We start from the raw sequence: 11825 nt of genomic DNA, 5'->3' as shown, positions 1-11825 counted from the left end.
TGAGGTTGCATTGCATGTTTAGGAAATATGCAGATACCATAACAACACATACATGATCATGTACTGTAGATGCAAGTTTTCATGATCAGTATCTTTACAATTTAAAAAGATAACTACTAAAGAAGACAACTATGTTAAAAAAAATAAGTAAATCTTTGGAACATTTTAGCTTAAAGTGGTAAATAAAACAAGCCATTGATGTCAGTGTGCTAAATAATGAATTTACTTTAAGCAGACATTTTCATGAACTATTATTTAAAAACCCCCCGAAACAATCCATATATCACTGAAAGAGATGGCTATAATAAACAACTGAATGTGTCTTATAAAAATGCATGTCCATAGTCCATGACTGCAGTAATTGGTGCCTCTAAGGTAAATTTATTTTAAGCAGCAACCATCTTTTACATAAAACAACTGAAACAAGAAAAACAATATAATTGTGGTTGTATGTAATTATCTAATTTACATATTAATTTATGATACGGCAATTAGATTTCAGTCTGTGTAAACAAAGACACGTTTGACTGTTGGTTAAAATCTTATCAGTACAATCCAGATACAGGAAGCATGAAACAGCCAAGTATGAGCAGGTTGTATTTACCCGTTATGGTATTGTGTACAAAAAGTGCAGTAAATAATGCTTTGTTTTGTTCAGAATGGATGTTTTGTCATTGGCCTGTTTTAGCAAAAAAAAACAAAAAAAAAACAAAACAACGGCCCATTCTACCTGAACACAGTAGAGTTGTCTTGGAATGGGACATTCATTCATTAATCTTCAGTAAGCGCTTTATCCTGGTCAGGGGTTTGTGGTGGATCTGGAGGCTATCCCAAGAACACTGGGCCCAGGGTGGGAATACATCCAGGATGGGTAGCCAGTCCATTTCAGGGTGCCATGCATGCATACACACACAGTTCCCAATCCACCTACCAGCATTTTTTTGGGAAGTGGGAGAACCTGGTGGTAAGCACTTTTTAAAAAATATATTGCTGGGTTCACAAATTTGCAAGTGATGTAAAAAAAACAACTAATTATAAGTGTTGCAAATCCTTTGTAATCAAGAATTACTGAACCTATAACCCATATTCTGTAACCCATAGACATCATGGAACATTGTGTGCTGGCTCTGATAGAGTTGCCCTCTTTTCTCAGCTTCAACATGGCTTTCTTTTCTCTCATAAACAGCTTTCTGGTCTTCATGTTGGTTTATCCTTTTTACCAACAAATGCAGTATTCACAGGGCTCAGACTAGGAGTAGACATTCAGAGCTATTCATGCTTTAATGTTCTTTAAAGTTAATTATTTCCAAGTTGTTTAACATATCTATATGCAAATATGATGAAAGCTAAAATTCTGATCTATCATCTCATATTCATCTTTTGATCTCAAACCCAAATGTCTTCAGTGTATAGCGAAAATAATAGAATGGGCCTTGCTGTTCCAATACTTTCAGAGGGGACTGTATTTTCTAGTAAGTCTCGATCAGGCCCATAATGTGGCCAGTTACTGTACTTGCTTGTTTGCTTTAATGTTCTCTTCAGTAAGTGAAAGGCTTGCTTAGTAGGGGGTTTACTTAATTTGGCATGTGAAAAATACTTGTTTTTTTTGTCCTGAAAAACTCCGGAGCTGCTTTAACAATTGTGTCACTGTCCTACTGTTCAGTGAAGTAATGTCTATGTACTTGTTATTATATATATATATATATATATATATATATATATATATATATATATATATATATATATATATAAAACAAGTACGTCGATATTATATATATATATATATATATATATATATATATATATATATATATATATATATATATGTCTGTAACTTTATGCTTTTTCACTCTGTAACAGTGATCAAAACTAAATGTAACAACTGAATGTGTTAAATTGAATATATATATATATATATATATATATATATATATATATATATATATATTCAATTTATATATATATATATATTCAATTTAACACATTCAGTTGTTACATTTAGTTTTGATCACTGTTACAGAGTGAAAAAGCATAAAGTTACAGACATATATGAAGACTAGAAGCTGATTATGTATATAGGACAGTATGTGCAAATATGAAATAATTAAATTTTAAAACCCAATCAAAATAAAACAGTTTCTTGCTGAAAGTCTACACTTCAGGTGCCAAATGTTTAGTCAGCAGCAGCAATGTCTGAGACAGTGGAGACAGATAAACAGCCCTGGTCCAATTTATCAGCTATTTTCAGATTGAAATGCTTAAAAAGAAACAGTGTGATAATAATCTGCAATTCATATGAGCATTTCATAGATCAACATCCATGTACACACACACACACACACACACACACAGCCATTAGCTAGCTGAGTGAGCTACACTAGCTAGCCAGATCTTTTGATGTATGAAAGCTCTGTATTAATCTTAAAATGTCACTTTGATGTTCAGTGGCAACTTCACTTTGTGTTAAATATATCTAAGTGCTGCTACAGTCTATAGGTAACTCTCAGGAGAATTTGTAAGAAGCATATTTGCTAGACAGCTGACTACATAGCTAAAAACCTGTAGAAATTAACATAAAAAAACATTTAGTGAACATAGCAAGCTGCTGAAACCCTAAGTCAGCTAGCCAGCTAATGTTACCTTACCTTATATACTGTTGATAATGGAAGTGGTGTTCACTTCAGGATAGCTCACTTGGCTACTCGTAGTTTTTCACCAGATGACTTATTTTCTTGAGTCATTTCTGGATCACTACTACTTTTGCTCAAGTGAATTATTACTACAATGGCAGGGCTTTTACACAAGTCCACCACTACTTAGAAGTTAAGCTGTTTCTGTACATTTGCGGATTCGTTCTTCTATCTGCAGTCACATCATTAATAGACAAGTGATTATTTTTTTAACTACTGTAAATGCAGAAATAAATGGCTTTCTTTCATGAGAAGAAACCATCATTCTCCCATTAGATGATTGCAGAAATAGGTATACTGATGGATCACATCCAAGAATGATAATTATTTGTTTGGAGGCCTTTACAGCTGGCTCGCTAATACCCTTGTGGGATGTGGTTGATTTCATGCTTTATTGAAGCTAAGTGTGTTTTTAAACAAATGTTAGCTACAGTTCACTCAGTCTAAAACTCTAAAAGCAAGCTATCACATTGTGAAATGGATTTGCAAATATTAGGACCTATGACTAATTAGCAGGCAAGTTTGCAGAAATCGGATAAAAGGTTCTAGGTTATGAAATATCTCTGCAAGCTGTATATTTGATGCAGCTAAGCCTGAGTAAAGTTTTATTTGTTTTGTTCTGGACCTGGTCTAAGACAGCCAGTTTAATATTATATAACCTAGGTTTCTGACTAGGTTTATGCTTAACAAAACTGAACAAATGCAACCACATTTACACAATCGGGCTAGGATTAATCGCCGTGCACATAAAGGCGTGATGTTTGCACTGAGCAGCCAATCGTCTGAGACATTTCTGAAGCAGAACAAGAAATCTGACATAAATGTAACCAATAATGCCTGGGGGAAAAAAGCAACAAAACAAAGAAACTACTGAATGTGTATGCCAAGTTAGGACATATTTAATGTATCTCACAGTATCTCACAAAAGTGAGTACACTCCTCACATTTTTGTAAATATTTGATTATATCTTTTAATGTGACAACACTGAAGAAATGACACTTTGCTACAATGTAAAGTAGTGAGTGTACAGCTTGTATAACAGTGTAAATTTGCTGTCCCCTCAAAATAACTCAACACACAGCCATTAATGTCTAAACCGCTGGCAACAAAAGTGGGTACACCCCTAAGTGAAAATGTCCAAATTGGGCCCAAAGTGTCAATATTTTGTGTGGCCACCATTATTTTCCAGCACTGCCTTAACCCTCTTGGGCATGGAGTTCACCAGAGCTTCACAGGTTGCCACTGGAGTCCTCTTCCACTCCTCCATGACGACATCACGGAGCTGGTGGATGTTAGAGACCTTGTGATCCTCCACCTTCCGTTTGAGGATGCCCCACAGATGCTCAATAGGGTTTAGGTCTGGAGACATGCTCGGCCAGTCCATCACCTTCACCCTCAGCTTCTTTAGCAAGGCAGTGATCGTCTTGGAGGTGTGTTTGGGGTCGTTATCATGCTGGAATACTGCATACTGATCATGCTCTGCTTCAGTATGTCACAGTACATGTTGGCATTCATGGTTCCCTCAATGAACTGTAGCTCCCCAGTTCCGGCAGCACTCATGCAGCCCCAGACCATGACACTCCCACCACCATGCTTGACTGTAGGCAAAACACACTTGTCTTTGTACTCCTCACCTGGTTGCCACCACACACGCTTGACACCATCTGAACCAAATAATTTTAGTTCATCTTAGTTCATCAAGACTATATGTCTATAAATCTATATGACTATATATCTTGTGGTGACTATATGTCAAAATCTTTTATGTCAAATAGCTTATTCAGGGCAGTACAACAGCAAATAAAAATCAAAATGCAATTTTTATGATCCCTCTTTAATTAATTAATTAATTAATTAATTATATTCTTTTTTTTACATTTTGAAGATGTAATCTTTTGACCTCAACTGTACACACATCATGTAATTAATACACTAAGCATATTGTTTTTTATTTGTTGGGGAAAGATAATAAAGTGGGAACATTGTTGTGCAGAGGGAAAGGTAAAAGCATAATTTTTCAAATGTCAAAGGATATGTTTTATGGAGCTTGTAAGCTAACAAAAGCATGAGAATATGAATTTCATATATTTAATATATTCATAATTATGCACAAGTCTCACTAAGTAAAGTTCTTATTTTTGTTGGTGTATTTAATAAATTAACATTTTTCTTAGTTTTGAAGTTGCTAGGGGTAAGGGGTAACATAAAAAAAAAAACAGAATGCTACAGTGAATACAAATCTAAAAATTCAAATAATACAGATTTTATTTAAATTAGGCCAAAAGGGAACCATCCAGGATTCCCGGAAAAAAGTAGATGCTTTCAGAGTGGCCGAGCTCAACATTCAGCCAAAGAGGTCAGTGGAGTCAAAACTGAAGTTATGAAACGTAAGTGCATCTAAATTTATGTTCTATGGAAAAAGCTAAATTCCTCTTAAGCACAAACTGTTTGTTAGCTACAAAGGACTGATAGCAACCTAATGTTAGGGTAGGCTAATTAGCTAGAACAATATGTAAGTAGTTACACTGGGCGTATATTATATTGAGTGTTTCATATCACTGTAGACACAGCAACATAAAACTTTTTTGTTTGTTTGGCTACACTGAAAGTGTCTACTTTTCACTAGGAAATTAAAACGAAAAAAAATTGGCATAAATGAAAATAAAAATAAATAAATAAATAAATAATATATATATATATATATATATATATATATATATATATATATATATATATATATATATATATATATATAACTCACCAATAATTACTCAAATACTTTTGTCAGCTTGAAGCTCCATAGTGTTTGCCTCCTTCATTCCTTATCTCTAAATAATGCATTGCATTGTATTGAAATGTGATATTTTGCACTTTCCTCTGTCTAGTGAAGAGAAATGTAGTGCTGTTACAAATTTTTTTTTGGCCATGAAAAAAATTGGTGCATTAATGTTGTTTCTCCAACTGAATGGTCAGGGGCCATAGGGGTTTACCTCGAGGGCAAAAATGTCAACATCAGGTAATTCAGTTGTGAAGCTTAATGCATACAGACATAATATGATTATGATTTTTTTGAATGGTTATATATGCTGTTCAGAAGTGAGTAGCCTCAGGACTGGCAGCTGGAATGTCAGTGCAGTCTACAGCCCCGATCATACATGGAAATCCAAGTAAATACCATACCAGTCTCTGGTGAGCAAACTGTCAATTCATGATTAGTAATTACTGCAGAAATGTACTCTAGGCAATATGTTCTTCTATACAAGAGCATGTCCCTTTTTATGGCTTACCAAGCTGCACATTTGCTGAGATTCTCTGCATCAACAACCCCTTCAAATTAAGGAACAGAGACAGCAATAGTGAGGAGTGAAATTTGCAATATCACCCATTAAAAGTTGGCAAGATACAATATTCCCTCAGAGGATTTTTTTTTTATATGAAAATTATCAGGGAAAGCAGAGGGACTTCTCAATTTATCCTCCTACATATGTGAACTTTTAAGGAATCAGAATAAGAATCTTTTATTCACCAAGTACAAGTGTACAGGGAATTGGGCTTGGTGCTGTATTCACACAACAATAAATACACAATATCAGCAGTTCATGGCCATCGATTTTGGTGAGTCAGGCTGACACTAATATCAACATAGCCTCAAACAAAAATAAATAAAGTGAGAGACTACAGTCTTCTCTCAAAGTATTGGAACAGCAAAGCCAACTCTGTAGTTTTACTATACAGTGAAGACATTTGGGTTCATGATCAAAAGATATATCAAAATTTCAGCTTTCATTTCCTGATATTTACATCTAGATGTGTTAAACAACTTAAAAGATGGCACCTTTGGTGGCAGAACACACAATTTTTAGGTGAGCAAAAATATAGGAACAGATAGTCTTAAAGTAAATAACACTTAATATTTGGTTACATATCCCTTGCTTGCAATAACTGCATCAAGCTGGCGAACCACTGACGTCACCAAACTGTTGCATTTTTCTTCTGTGTTTGCTTTTCCATGCTTGTACTTCAGCTTCTTTCAGCTTCTCTTCAGAAGGTGAAATGCATGTTCAACTGGTTTAAGGTCTGGTGATTGATTGACTTGATTTCCCCCCTGATTTGTTGTGTTGGCAGTGCTTTTTGGGTCATTGTCTTGTTGCATGATGAAGTTCCTCCCAATTAGCTTGGATGCATTTCTCTGTAAATTGGAAGACAGATTGTTTCTGTAGACATCTGAATTAATTCTGCAGATCAATTCAAATCAATTCTTCCAGAACTTTTGTAGTTAATCTCTGTGTTTCTTTGTGATTTCCAATCCTTTTGATTCTTACTGCTGATGAATAATTTGCATCTTGTGGTATGGCCTCTATTTCTGAACTTGAAGTCTTCTTCGAATGGTGGATTGTGATACCTTCACCCCTGCCCTGTGAAGATTGTTGGTGATACCAAAAGTTGTTTTGGGGTTTTTCTTCACAGCTCTCACAATGTTTCTGTCATCAACTGCTGTTGATTTCCTTGGCTGACCTGTTCCATGTCTGGTTGTTAATACACTAGTGGTGTCTTTCTTCTTCAGGAAATTCCAAATTATTGTATTGGCTATGCCCAATGCTTGTGCAATGACTCTGATAGATTTCCACTCTTTTCTCAGCTTCAAAATGGCTTGCTTTTCTCCCATAGACAGCTCTCTGGTCTTCATATTGGTTTACCCTTTTTAACAAATGCAGTCTTCACATGTGAAACCTAGGGCTCAAACCAAGAGTAAACATTCAGAGCTACTAATTCTTTAAACAATCAATTTAAGAGGGCACACCTGGGCAGCAAAAAGGTGCCATGTTTTAAGTTCTTTAATGCATCTAGATGTAAATATGAGGAAATGAAAGCTGAAATTCTGATCTGCCATCTCATATTCATGTTTTGATCTCAAACCCAAATGTCTTCAATGTATAGAGAAAAAAATTTAATTATCCTTGCTGTTCTAATACTTTCAGAGGGGACTGTATCATACTTGATTTATGCTATAGACTACTATTTAGTGAATTTTACAATAACTATGTAGTAAGTTTCTTCTCTGCGTTCAATACAGCAGGTATGTTTCCTGTTGCCTAGTGTGTGAGGTGCACACTGAAAAGGAAATTTCATTAACCAGGGTTGCCAGGTTTCCAAAAAACTTTCCATCCCAAATACATGTAAAAAAAAAAAAAAAAAAAAACACACACAAAAGACCTGAACCTAGCCCAGAAAATTTGGGAATTAGAAAAGGGAGACAATTTTTCTTAGCCTCTACCCTCAGCTAATCCTCCTTTCTCTCTCCCAATATTTTCAATACATCTTACAATAGAAATGGTTCTGTACATCACAGACACACTTTCTGCACTTTCACTTTGCCTTGGTTTTGCAGACAGTATATTAGATTGAGTTTGGATTATTTGCTATAAACCAAGATATTGGCAGCTGCAGAGTATTTTCAAACTAGCCCATTTTGGGAATCCTGCCATTAACTGTCAAATCTGGAGCTCCCTTTTCACTGAAATGTTCTTATAGAGAGCATGGGGCAGCATGATTGATGCCCCAATGGACCCCTATTAATGCTTGTTGCAGTTCTCATTTTTGAACACTAAGTACAGCAATAACTTCATGGTGCTGAATGGGGTGCTAAGCACGCCACCCCGTCATCTAGAAATGCAAGCAAATCAATGGAACTTCATCATCAGTGGTTGTTACATATAATTATGCCTCATATGGCTGTTAAATGCAAGAGTCATTGTTCAAGAGGATTATGGTCTTGGTAAAGATGCTGTTTGAGTTTCAGAGTCCTTAGGAATTTAACAATCAATCTCCACTGAGAGGGGAACCACTGGTAAACAGAATGACCCAGTTGAGTGGAGTCAATTAAAAAACTACAGAAGCTGTTTACAATGTGTAATCCTGAATTTAATCTAAACCAGAGCAGGTTAGCTGTGTAGCAGACTGTAACCTACCCTGGTGATGTAACCTGATGAAAAGGTAAATCACCCCCATAAACCAGAAAATCCAGGGAAAGATCAAAGTAAGCGCAAAGATAGCTCAAATCCTGCTTCTGAGCCAGGCCCCAGGAGGGATATAGCTCTACATGCAGCTTTTCCATCGGGGCTGGTGGCGGCCAGAGGGTGGGACTCAGTCAGAACCTGGCTCGCATTTCCACTGATAAGCGAGCTGAATGCACTATGTCATCAACAGTGTGGAAGTTACACAACAGACACAAACACGGCTCCGTACGCTGCAAATGTCAAAGCTCTGTTTTTAGTTTTACAAACGTACCTCACTTTCAGCTGTTTGGTTCGTCTGGGTCTGCAAGGAGTTAGTGCAGCTTCTCATAAGGCACAACAAAGGGCATGGAGAAGAGTAAGTATATTTTATATATTTTACTTCTAACGTTACGATGAGCTTGCCCGAGGTAGCTTAGTTCAGCTAAGTTAGCTATTGTTGTATGATGCAATGATAATAATAATAATCACATTGCAACTAATTTATTTCCAATTGTTCTTTTTTCTTTTTCTTTTTCTTTTTTTTTTTTTTTACAGCTAGCTCTGCGGATTAGGGCAAGATGCTTGGCTGCTGTGTGGGCATATCCTCGAGCGCGCCACTGGTGGGATACCATTATTCCTGGATTTAATCCAATGTAGTTTATCCAGAATTATTGCACTATTTCAGCAGGCAGGATGAACAACGTTCTTAATATACTAATTGGTATTCATAATAGTCATTTTGGAGGTGATAGATTTATTCACCAAATAAATGTTCTTAATATATTAATTTGTAGTAGCTAGTTTTGCATATAATGTGAAGATTACATATTACATATTGAATGTCAATATGTACAATAAAAAACTTCTATTCATCTCTCTTTTTTGGTCCCTGTATTCCTTTATAAGTTTTTAAAAAATTTGTTGACCACTTGATCGGTGGAATGGCTAAATCCTAAGGTGGTCATTTCCCCTGCTCCTCATGTCTCCTCATGTACGCCCCCCCATGCTACTTTCCAATTTGTCTTGAATTTCTCTCATCGACCAGGTGGCAAGGAGAGTGTTGGCCTCTTCTGCCGACCACTGTTGAACCAACATGTTTAATCTTGGTTACTAATGTTTACCGCAACTTTTAAAAATGGCGCCTTTCAAACTGTGGTCTGTAGTGAAAGCTCTGCCTACTGACGTCACTGGTACCCTTGTTTGAGACCAGCAAGGTTTCAGGGCTGGTTCAGCTCTAGGAATTGGGCACTGGCCCAGGGTTTTTTGTGTGGAAAAGTGTAGCCTGGTTCGAGATTGGGCTCCAGCTCTGGCTCCACTCCTGGTGGAAAAGGGCTAACAGAGAGTCGTATTTTCCCTCTTCTAACACACCAAAGTGAGCCTGTGAAGGCCCTGGTATTTAGCTGATTAGTCAAAACAGGTGTGTTAAATGAAGTATAATAGTAAACTCTGTAGTGTTGTGGACATCCCTGCTCTACACGTTCTTCATTCTCTCACTCTGGTATTGGTTAAACCTTCTAATCCTTACAGGATTTTGCTCCAGTGTAAGAACATGTATGTTCATTTTAGCAAAATGGCACCTGATTTGCTAACATTTTAAGTGACATTAAGTGTATTCCTTTTCTCATCTTAGTCTTTGATGCACATCCTGGATTGTGCTATTGACTTGTTCCTTTATGACCAAGAGCATTTTTGAATTTTAATGCTGAATGGGAGGTCTTACAAATTGTAATCACTATCAGTGGCTTATAGTTGAAACTATCAAGGTTGACCCTTATTGTATGCATTTCATATTATGCATAAGAATGACGTGAGGCAAACTGTTACAGAATCACACACATATTCACACTTAAAGAGGCAGCTGAAGTTTTGTTCAAGAGTCAAGTGTTTCAGGTTGAAAGTAAGCTGCTGTTCTCATGCCATGTCTCTTCCAAAACAAACAAGCATGGCAAAAAGAAAAAAAAGTTCAATTCTTGCTTGTCAATATACTGATGTCTTTCATTCAAACCAAGGAATACAAAAATGTTGTTTTGTACTTTTGTTGTAAGTTGTACTTTCTTTGAACTAAGTGCTCTTAGTACATCTGATTAATATGCCTTTATAAACTCTGAACTGTTTCCTGTAACTGTGTTGTCACTGAACTGGATTTCTATGCTTGTCTGTTTGGTTTTGATCCTGATCTCATTAAGTTTGGATGTATGTCTGTTTGCTTATTTCAAACCTTCTAGTTTGGTTGCTTTGTGTTTTTGTTAGTAACGATTGCCTTGCACTTTCATCCCTTTGTCTGTGAAGTCAATTGAGTCCAATCCAAATGAAATTTTATCCAATCAAATACGTGTATAATCGGTTTATTAGTCCATTCAATTGAAGCATTATTGCAATGTAAGTGATTCTAAACAAAGAATTTCAAGTTCGATTTATGGAAAGGTTAACCAGAGTATGTGGATGAGAATTTAGCTGGGGTTGGCATGGGACTAATGTTTCAGAATGATACTGGAGATGGATGATTCATCTTCCTTTCTGTTTAATAAGGTCAGCCGGACTGAACTAACATGACCTATTTGCCAAATTGACAGGACTCACAAGTTTCTTGTTGTTGTAGTAACATGGACACTGAATGCCGTGCCTATATTTGGTCATGTGCATAAATTTAATTTGGAGTATATGTAATATTACATGACAAAAATATTTGCATGGGGACACTGACACTGTTTTGGTGCTAATGTTGAAAGACAACATCAAAAGGCTCCATATGCAAATGACACACATAGAGTAAAGTCAAGACCTTCTGTTAGCTTTTATAAACATGAGCTCATGACAGACAGCTGGCCAACAAATAACAAAAGCTTTTGTTCAGTTACATCTAGTCTTCTCAAATGGTAGAATTGTGTTTAGATGCCATAAAATATACTTCTATATATTTCTATACTTACATATGTCTGTAAATACCTGATATTTCAATGAATGAGGATTTTATTATTCTTAGTATTTTAAAGGTATTCTACTTACATAAAAGCTTTAAACATTTCCCCAGCGGAACAAAGTGACGAATCCTTAAGGGTGCTAGATTTAACCTTTTTTCTTGGATTAATTTCTAATTTAATATACAGAGGTCCAGAGGCAGAACGGCAGTAACCATGT

This window comes from Ictalurus furcatus, chromosome 18, assembly GCF_023375685.1.
Source record: "Ictalurus furcatus strain D&B chromosome 18, Billie_1.0, whole genome shotgun sequence".
NCBI classification, from domain to species: domain Eukaryota; kingdom Metazoa; phylum Chordata; class Actinopteri; order Siluriformes; family Ictaluridae; genus Ictalurus; species Ictalurus furcatus.
This window is presented reverse-complemented; position numbering follows the sequence as displayed.